Source organism: Pinus tabuliformis, chromosome 7 (genome assembly GCF_031772625.1).
Source record: "Pinus tabuliformis cultivar Carrire ecotype Pingquan chromosome 7, CPIR1, whole genome shotgun sequence".
Taxonomy (NCBI): Eukaryota; Viridiplantae; Streptophyta; class Pinopsida; order Pinales; family Pinaceae; genus Pinus; species Pinus tabuliformis.
In genome coordinates, this window is record NC_142293.1 from 2,042,810,857 (window position 1) to 2,042,821,937 (window position 11,081).

The window sequence follows — 11,081 nt, forward strand, 5'->3', positions numbered from 1 at the left end:
CTGGGAGGATGATGCTGGATAAGACAGCTTGGTCGTAATCCTCTCTTCTACTACTTCTATCAATAAAGCTATTTGAGCTTTCCTCCATATACTAGTATATCTATGAATCTTGTATTTATATATGCATTTGTATGGTCAATGTACATCTGATCCTATATTGTTTATGGTTATAGATCTCTATGCTTTGATGGTATTTTTCTGCTTTGACTCTACAGGTGTTCTTTGAAGTAGGACAAGTGAGAAAGGAGTGGCAAAAGCTCTATCAAGGGAGAGAGGAAACAAGCAAGGAGACTAGCGAAAGACTGAGGTTGGTACTCTCTGCTTCTCTCTCATCTATCTCTCATAAAGGAAAACAAAAGTAACTTTGGTTTGTTTGTTTCTAAGATAGCCACCCGTCTTAGTGGGACTAGAAGCTCTGAATGGAGACTAGTTTTCCCGATAACAGGCCCATACATTGATCCATAGTGGGTCTTTGACTATTTGATTTCTTATTTTAAATTGTAAGCTTCTTGTGTAGTGAAGGTTCCTTTCGCCTCTTAACCCCATCTGATTTTATCCCTCTCATCAGAGTAGCAAATTTTCCTGTTTGAAAGCTTTGTTTCTAGATTATCCTTGATGAGCTGAGTGCCTTGCCTGATGATGTGGTCCGAGTTCATCCATTGCCTATATCCTTGTGCGTGGGTAGGCTTCTAGTATTGATTTACCTTTGCCCTCAGTTGCCCTTCCCAGTCCTGTATTTGTTGAGGTTTGATCAGGTCCTTCAACTTGGGTCTTTGCTGCCAAGAATATTCCCAGAACTACACATTATTACCATTCCTAATTTCCCAGAAGTTGTGCCATTGGATTAAATCCTTGTGTTGTTTAGCTGCATTCTAGATGAGAGAACCTGAGCCAAATTCTGTGAGTCTGATTAAATCATCAACTGGTCGGTTATTGTCATATTTTGTTCTCCAAAGGATAGCCCAAGGTTTATGTGGCTTCGAGATCCAATTCCACCAATGTGAGCTCTCATGACCGCATTACTATGTTGAGGATCACGAAGCCCAGTACCTCCGTATATTTTCGGGAGGCATACTATATCCCATTTTACCAAGGCCCATTTTCTCTTTTGGCCTGTGTTTCCCCACAAAAAAGTTCTTTGAATATTTCTAATTTCTTTAAGGACCCATTTTGGCACTACCAGAACTGACAAAAGGTAAAGCGGCATGGATTGCAGCACAAATTTGATTAGGACTAGACGGCTTTCCATGTTTAGCACACGGTAAGTCCAGGAAGAGAGACGGGCTTCCAATTTTTCCAAGAGTAATTTCCAAGATGAGTGCTTTAAAGCAGTGTCCGTCATGGGAGCGCCCAGGTATTTGGAGGGAAGAGGAGATATTGTAAAACCCAGGATTCGAGAAATTGAGGCTTTGGTTATAGCAGGGGTATGAAAGAAAAAGATCTGGGATTTGGTCTTGTTAATGCAAGCTCCAGAGGCATCCGAGAATTCAGACAAAATGGTTTTTTATTTGAGAGCCTCCTGGACTGAGGGATGGCCAAACATCATTTTATTGTCCATAAATTGTTGGTGGGTGAAGGCAGGGGTGTTGGGAAAAGTAATTCCTTTTAGTTTTTGGGTGTAACGAGCTTCCTTGATGCATCTTCCCAGTCCTTCCACCATTATGACGATTAGAAAAGGGGAGAGGGGATATCCTTGCCGGATGCGTCTGGAGGGGCTAAAGGGGGTGGAAGGGATCCCATTGATCTAAATGTAGAAGAAGGAAGATGATATAAGACTCATGACCTAGCTGAACCATGTGGGGGAGAAGCCAAAGGCTATCAACATTTGTTGAATATATTTCTAGGTTAAACTATCAAAATCTTTGGAGAGTTCGATTTTTAGGAGCATACCTGCTTTTTTGGATTGCTTTAAGAGTGTATAATCTCGTGAGTGAGAATGATTCCATCCATGATTTTCCATCCTTCCACATAGCCTAATTGCTCGGGTGATATGAGTAAAGGAAGCAGAGGTTTTAGTCTGGAAGCAATAACTTTGGAGATGATTTTGTATATGACATTACATAGAGCAATGGGTCGGAATTTGTCCGGAGTCTGAGAATGGTCTTCCTTGGGGATGAGAGCTATGAAGGTTGCGTTTAGAGAGGGAAGCAACCATCTATTAGTTCTAGATTCCTCAATGACTTGCCAGACCTTTTCTTTGATAAGATCCCAAAATCTGTGGAAGAAATAGGAAGTGAAACCATCGGGGCCAGGCGCCTTTCCTTCTTTGAGATGTTGCATGGCGTTCCCCACTTCCTGTAAAGATATTGGCCTGAGGAGGAGATGATTGTGTTACTTGGTTATGATCTTTGGGATATTCTTAGTAATTTTCTCAATAGGCTGCAGTCTATCTATCTGAGGTTCCTAGTGTAGCTGCTTAAAATGAGTAAGGAACTCTTGTTCGATGTCCTCATGTTTTTCCAACCAATCCCCCTGCGCATTCTGGATATAGGTGATGTTGTTATTCATTCTTCTTTTGATAGTAGTGCGATGGAAGAAATTTTTGTTTCTTTCGCCCTCTTAAATCCATCTGATTCTTGACTTTTGTTTCCAAAGGATTTCTTCTTGCTTTGCTCTTTCAGATAGTTGTGTTTGTAGGTTTTTTTCCAACTCTGAGTTTTCTTCAGATTGTCCTTCCATGATGATCCTCTGCTGTAGTTGTTTCATTTATTGATCTGAAACACATTTTTCTTGGAAATATTTCCAAAGGTATTTTGATTCCATTGTTTAATGTTCTTCTTGAGATTTTTGAGTTTTTGTTGGAATTGATACATTTTAGTACCATTCGGGGGTTTGAAATTTTTCCAAACCGCATGAATCAAATTGTTAAAATCTGGATGCATCATCCAGAAAGCCTCAAAGTAGAAATGCCTTTGTGTGCCATTACCCGACCTTTGCCATTGAAGCACGATAGGCCAATGATCTGATCCTAATATTGGTAAGATCGACACCGTGAAATCCCCACCTAGATGGATTGCATTGTCTGATAGCAGGAACCGATCCAATCATGAGGCAATTTGATGAGCACCTGCTCGTTTGTTATTCCATGTGTATATACCATTGTTGGATGACATAACAATGAGATAGTTATCTTGGATGAAGTTTTTGAAGTGAATGCTTTCATTGTCCAATTTGACCCTTCCCCCTCTATTTTCTTCTAGCCTTGTTATCATATTAAAGTCTCCTCCTGTGATCTAGATTGGATGTGTTCTTTCAAAGTTAATCAAAGCTAAAGTATTCAATATGTCTATCTTATTCATTGTTTCCTGGGGAAGTAGACATTGGTTAGATGACCATGTACATTTGTCCTTGTAATATGGAAGGTTGCTTGAATAAAATGCTTACTCGCATGAATATTATCAAGTGTGATAGCTCGTTCATCCCAGATTATTGCTAGTCCTCTTGATGCACCGGAGGCATCCACCATTTCTTCTTTGCTGCCAGGCCACGATTTTGCAAGTGTCTAATCCAGTGTTGTAGAATTACATTTGGTTTCTTGTATGAAAAAAATTTGGGGTTTCTCCAATTGAATCATGTTTTTTATCAGTCTATATTTTCCGGGGTTGTTTAGCCATTTGATATTCCATGAGATGAGCTTCATGATGCACTGCTAGGTAGGGGGTTGTGTTTCAGGGAAAACTAGTGTCGATTCGAACTGCTAGTCCCACTAAGATGGGTAGCTATCTTAGAAAAAAAAATGAAAGCTTTTCAAGAGTTCCTCTAAGTGTGATAGATGGAAGAGAAGAAAAAGGGATGAACCTGGATCTTTTTCTTTGATCCTATCTTGATTTCTCCTTCCCTTGATAGAATTTGCCACTCCTCTCCTACTTGTCCTGCTTCAAAGAGTACCTGTAGAGTCAAAGTAACAACATGTTGCCATTGTGATGCATGTGTTGTACTGGATGGCAACCCACTAATAGAAGATCAACTCACTTCGTTATAACTAGATGAATCTTCAGAAGAGATATCAGATGTGACTGAATCCATGGGATGCAGGACATCTCAAAGGAATCAGATGATAGTTCTAAGTGTCACAAGTTAGCTTTGCCATCAAGTCCAAAGGGGGAGATTGTTGGCATTATGAGAAAGTGTTGTCCTTGATGGCAAATCACATAGATGACAAATCATAGTGCAGCAGGTTAGTAGCAAGGATTTGATGATCAGACTACAAGAATGAAGAGAAAATATATATACGCAGGTTCATTGTGAACGAGTCGCGTATACACGCGAGTTATACGTTACAAAGACGCGTATGCATATACATGCACTTTCATGCAAGGAAAAGCACGTATATGTTGGAGAACTTACTTTTGGTCCGTGGTAGTTAGTCCTTGGTATTTGAACCTATGGTTTTGGACCATAGTGTCTCATCAGATGTGTTGATCCCAAGTATTCGGTCCATGGTATTGGTTTGTTATGGTTTTGGACCACGGTATTGAGCAAGGCCTAAGACTATAAAAGGAGAAGAAGATCATTAGGCAAGAGTATCGGAAAAAGTCTTGAATATCTGATGAGTATGAGATCCAATATGCAGGTTATGGGCTGAGGATGCATTGCTTGATCTGATCTAAGGAGGGATCTCACCGGTTGATGGAGAACAAGATCTAAGGATAGATCGGGATCAAATGGTTTGAAATGAACTATCTCTATATGATTGATTATGTTTATTCTAGATCTGTATACTGACACATGTAATGATCTGAACTGGGTATAACTTAAGTTTGAAATCACTGCAGGTCATGATTGAATATTTATAGATCTGTACGTGGGTTGGCTTTGGTGTAAGCGCATATGTACACGGGTTTGGTTCATTGTAGTAGAGTATACCATTTGAGCTATGATGTTTGAAGTTACAGGTGGTTCTGGTTGTTGATGAGTTATGATGACAGTTTAATGGTGTCAGTATTCTGCATATCCTGTTTGGTTGATTGTGTTTAGCTTCGGTATTGATGGATGAGAACTAATATTGGATCAGGATCATAATGACTCATATTTATGTGATCTGATGGACTAGATCTGGGTGCTAACACACATATTATCCTTGTATATGTAATAATCTGGATATGTATGAAGCCAGGAAGTGCATCAAGTTATAAATAAGCAATTGATGACATATACACTGGTTCACCTTGGTGAAGTTGTGTATACACGCTGGTTCAGCACTTTCAAGTAGCGTATGCACTCTGATGCATGATTTTGATGATACAGTTGGTTCTGAATATTGTTGTAGAGTTCAGTGTTCTGCTCTGTGTTCTAGTGACTGTGTTGTTGACAGGGTTTTAGTGTTTCAGTGATTCAGAAATTGATGATGCTAGTATTGATTGTTTTGTGCTTCAATGACATTTATGGGTCCAGTATGAAAATTTAATGAAACTTGGCCTTCAGACTATAGTGTTGTGCTTTAGGAGTATCCAGTCTGAAAATGTATGAAATGTGGTCCCTGGAGGATGAACGAAGATTGTAGGCCGGCGCCTACGTACTAGTACATCAGCTAGTACAAGAGCTAAGGGGGTAGTAGCTCCCTTCTAGTAGCAGCTGGATATCGAGTGAAGATTGGAGCATTCAGTAGGCAGGCACCTACGTACTAGTAAATGGATCGGCTAGTACAAGAGCTAAGGGTGTTGTAGCTCCCATACAGGAGAGTCTAGAAAACGAGAGAGGGTTGTAGCCCTCTGTAGGTTGTAGCCTACGTACTGGTATAAGACTGCACCAGTACAAAAAGATTGTAAAATGAAGTTTCTTATTAAAGGAAGATAGAGACAACTTGCAGCAGGTGGTTTTCACCCACATTGGGTTTCCACTTTATATCATGGTGTTCATGTGTGCTTCTTGTGTGTGATGATCTGTTTTGTTTTACTGCACCTGCTTACTGCTTATATGGTTAATGAAGTTTTGATGGACTAACTAAAGGTCAACATTTAATGGATTAACTGAATCATAAGTATTTTGTATATATGCTAGTTGCATTCGACACAGTCGTGTATACATGCGGGTTCCATTAACTGAAGTAACGTATATGTATATAAGTATGGAAATTAAAAAGAATTATTGATTTGATAATACTGATTCACCCCCCCCCCCCCCCCCCCCCTCTCAGTATTATTTCCAACAATTGGTATCAGAGAAGGTCCTTTGGCAGAAGCTTGATAGCTTGAAGGAGATCCGTGGAACTATGGGAAAGAAGCTTAAGAAGAAAGCACCTAAGAAGAGGAAGGAATCTCAGAAGAACTATGACAGTGGGTGTATTGATTGGGGAATATGTGGAAGAAGCACTTTAGATTCAGAATCAGATTCAGAATCATTTCAAAATGAAGATGAACTATCAGGTATGAATTTGTTATCCTCTGATGTTCCAGCTATCTTTCCATTTGAAGGTGATGTAAGTGACAACAAAACAACTGAATGTGCTCTTATGGGTGAGCAAGAAGGATATCAAATAGAGGCAGAATTTAAAAGGCTGACGAACAAAATTAGAGATCAAGAAGATCTATTGAAGATAAAGGATGGTGCCTTCAAAGAAGTAGCTACCACACTAAAGGCTCAACAAGAGGAAGGAAGCAAGGTAAGGAAGTTATTCAAAGACAAATATCAAAAGTTGCAGGATGAAGTAACATCACTAAGAAATGAAGTCAATGAAAAGAGCACAACAATAAAGAAACTCAGAGATAGATCCAGTTATCATGAAAGGCTTGAAGCTATGATCCTCTCGCTAAAAGAAGATCTTGAAGAATCAAAGAAGTAGAATACAGATCTACTCCAAGCTATTGAAAAATAGGAAAACGAAGTTATCAACTTAAAAAATCAGCTGGAATGTGCCTTCAGAATTCGTCAAATGCAGCAGGATCTGAATGAAGAAAAAGAAAAGGAGATTCTCAAACTAATGAAATAAATGGAAGAAGGAAGAAAGTCTGAAGAATTTTTGAAGAAGCAATGTCTGGAAAAGGAAGAACAACTTCAGATTGAGGTAAATATCTTAAAAGGTAAATTAGAAGAAAATGATAAACTGTTACGATTTCAACATAGTACTAAAGCCTTGGATGATATTCTTAGTAGTCAAAGGTCTCCTGCTATCAAGACTGGTCTTGGTTTTCATGAATCTGTTGAAGGTGAATCTAGTTCACAAGGAGAAGCAAGAAACTCTAATGAGAAATCTGAAATGCACAATGAAGAGATGAGAAGAAAACCCCATCAACAACCAAGGAAAGAAATTCTTCAAAGGAAATCTTTTACTCCTCCAACGCATAATGTTGAATGCTATATATGTCATAATCTTGGACATGTTGCAGCTAGATGTAGAAGAAGAATGGTTCAAGATCATCACACAGAAAGATCATCACATTCCAGGTACTTTTAGGGATATTCTTGTAATATGTTTGGTCACAAAGATGTTGATTGCTACAGAAGGAATATGGTCATACGTTTGAATGACTTACTTAACGCAGTTGAATCCCAAAAATGATATCTAATATGAAATATGTAAGATGTTATGCATGTAACAAACTTGGACATAGAGAAAAGGAATGCAAGAACAAAGTACAGGGATCATACCAAAAGGAGAAAACATCATCATGCTTGAAGATATGGAAGAAGAAGGAAGTACAGTCAGAAAGATGTGGCACAGCACAATATACTCAGACACAACACAACACAGACGTAACAGACTCAGGGGGAGTTGAAAGTGTAAAACTTCAATGTCCTAAATCTCATACGCAAGTTTCATAAAGGGAAGTCGCGTATATACGCGAGTTAGACACTACACAGTCGCGTATATGTCAGTCTGAGGAAAAGCAGTGGGGACAGGCTTAGAAAAAGGGTCTGATATGATTCAGTCCATTATTTGCTCTATTTGTTAATAGTTACAGTCTGCTGAGGATGTGTGGAAATGTCTTGATACTTGTAAGATGTTTAGAAGTGTTTTGATCCTAACTTGATGATGATGATGTCTTGATGCTTATTGTTGATTTATGCATGATTAGATCTAACATTAAAAAGATGGCACAGGTTTAGGGGGAGCATATACTTTTAATAATGCATTGTTGGAATTATGGTTAGTAGTCCTTGGTGATGATGCTTGTATGGCTAAATAATATATCTTGCTATGATATGGTTATGAGTTGTCCATCTCATATGATTCTAGGGGTTACATAGTTGATGTTCAGATCAGATTTTTGGTTGATTCTCTGATGATGCATATATGGTGGTTACATGGTGATCTTCTTTACTTGGTGATGAGCCACTCATATGCTGTTGTCGTCATATGCATAAAGATCATACAATTATGATACAAGATTCCTATAGTTCTTGGCGCTCATGTGGATGAGGATTGTTGCTGTTGATGATATCAAGAAGTCTTGACAAATGAACTTGAGCTCAAGATACATAGTGCTGGATACATGAACGTTTACTCTAAGTTGCATTATTTGAGACATGATGATGATAAGTTCTTACCTATATGATCATAGGTTGATACTTACATATGTTGATTGATGCAAATGTTCCCATGTGACGATACTTGGATCATGCAGATCTTGGTGTTGACGAGATGGCTATGGTGTTTTTCACATATGATGTAATATGAATGATTATGTTTAAAAGGATGAGTTGATATATATATACAGACATACCTTGTTACAGGACATTTATAGGTTGCTGATCTGGAAGGGGTTGTACACGAGTTTCATGAGGAGTATCCGCGTATATACGCCTGTTTATGTGGATATAGTCGCATATATGTCAATTTGAAGGAAATCAGTAGGCCAAACTCAGGATGAGAAGAGTCTGACAAAGACCATCTAGCACAGATGGAACAGGTACAGAGGGAAATCATGATTGCTGGTCTAGATGTTGTTGACAGATGCATATGGAGCAGATCATACATTGTGTATGAATATCATGGTCTTATTTAGATATTTGGTCTCATGTAAAGGTCATACCAAGACTCATGATGTAATAGTGTGTCTCTATCTATTGTAGTCATTTGATGAAATCTCTTCTGGTCACATGATGTAATTTGTAACCCCTCTATGCATCAGAAGGATGAAGAAATATTTTAGTCATGTATTTCTTTTCTTATCAAAGTCATGTAATGGCCTATGTTGGTTTCCCCACTATGCCTGGTATGAATAATGTAATGTACTTATTTGTCATATGCAAACTTCTGGTGTATCCCCACTTGGTTGGGTAGATGTGTCAATTTTGGTATATCCCCACTTGGTTGGGAGATGGATGTATGAGTCTTTGGTGCTAGGAAGGTTAGTTATGATGTATAGAGTCATATTCTTCTTGTAGAACATATTTTTGTAGACCTTGCTTACAGTTAGGGGGAGCATGAATGGCACACTTCAGCAGAGCAGAAACTTCAGCATGTACTCAGAGGGAGCATGGTCAGATTGGTACACCTTGGCATATATAAAAGCGGAGCTCATTCAGAGATCTCAGCAGGTACTCAGGGGAAGTATGGACAGCGGAATGTGTGTCGAGGAAAGAGAATATCTTGGTCCGCCCTTTGCCCTTGATGTCAAAGGGGGAGAGTGATTTGTTGTTGTTGCCATCAAGTACAAAGGGGGGGATTATTGGCATTGTGATGCATGTGGGTTACTTGATGGCAACCCACTCATAGAAGATCAACTCACTTAGTTCTAACTAGATGAATCTTCAGAAGAGATATCAGATGTGACTGAATGCATGGGATGTACGACAGCTCAAAGGAATCAGATGATAGTTCTAAGTGTGACAAGTTAGCTTTGCCATCAAGTCCAAAGGGGGAGATTGTTGGCATTATGAGACAAGTGTTGTCCTTGATGCCAAACCACACAGATGATAGATCATAGTGCAACAGGTTAGCAACAAGGATTTGATGATCAGAATACAAGAATGAAGAGAAAATATATATACACAGGTTCATCGTGACCGAGCTGCGTATACACGCGGGTTATATGTTACAAAGACGTGTATGCGTATACACGCACTTTCATGCAAGGAAAACCACGTACATGTTGGAGAACTTACTTTTGGTCCGTGGTAGTTAGTCCTTGGTATTTGAACCTATGGTTTTGGACCATAGTGTCTCGTCAGATGTGTTGATCCCAAGTATTGTGTCCATGGTATTGGTTTGTTATGGTTTTGGACCATGGTATTGAGCAAGGCCTAAGACTATAAAAGGAGAAGAAGATCATTAGGCAAGGGTATCGGAAAAAGTCTTGAATATCTAATGAAGTATGAGATCTAGTATGCAGGTTATAGGTTGAGGATGCATTGCTTGATCTGAGCTAAGGAGGGATCTCACCGGTTGATGGAGAACAAGATCTAAGGATAGATCGAGATCAAATGGTTTGAAATGAACTATCTCTATATGATTGATTATGTTTATTCTAGATATGTATACTGACACATGTAATGATCTGAACTGGGTATAACTTAAGTTTGAAATTGCTGTAGGTCATGATTGAATATTTATAGATCTGTACACGGGTTGGCTTTGGTGTAAGCGCGTATGTACACGGGTTAGTTTATTGTAGTAGCGTATACCATTTGACCTATGATGTTTGAAATTACAGGTGGTTCTGGTTGTTGATGAGTTCTGATGACAGTTTAATGGTGTCAGTGTTCTGCATATCCTGTTTGGTTGATTGTGTTTAGCTTCAGTATTGATGGATGAGAACTAATATTGGATCAGGATCATAATGACACATATTTATGTGATCTGATCGACTAGATCTGGGTGCTAACACACATATTATCCTTGTATATGTAATAATCTATATATGTTTGAAGACAGGAAGTGCATCAAGTTATAAGTAAGAAATTGATGACATATACGCTGGTTCAGCACTTTCAAGTAGCGTATGCACTCTGATGCATGATTTTGATGATACAGTTGGTTTTGAATATTGTTGCAAAGTTCAGTGTTCTGCTCTGTGTTCTGGTGACTGTGTTGTTGACAGGGTTTCAGTGTTTTAGTGATTCAGAAATTGATGATTCTAGTATTGATTGTTTTGTGCTTCAATGATATTTATGGGTCCAGTATGAAAATTTTATGAAAT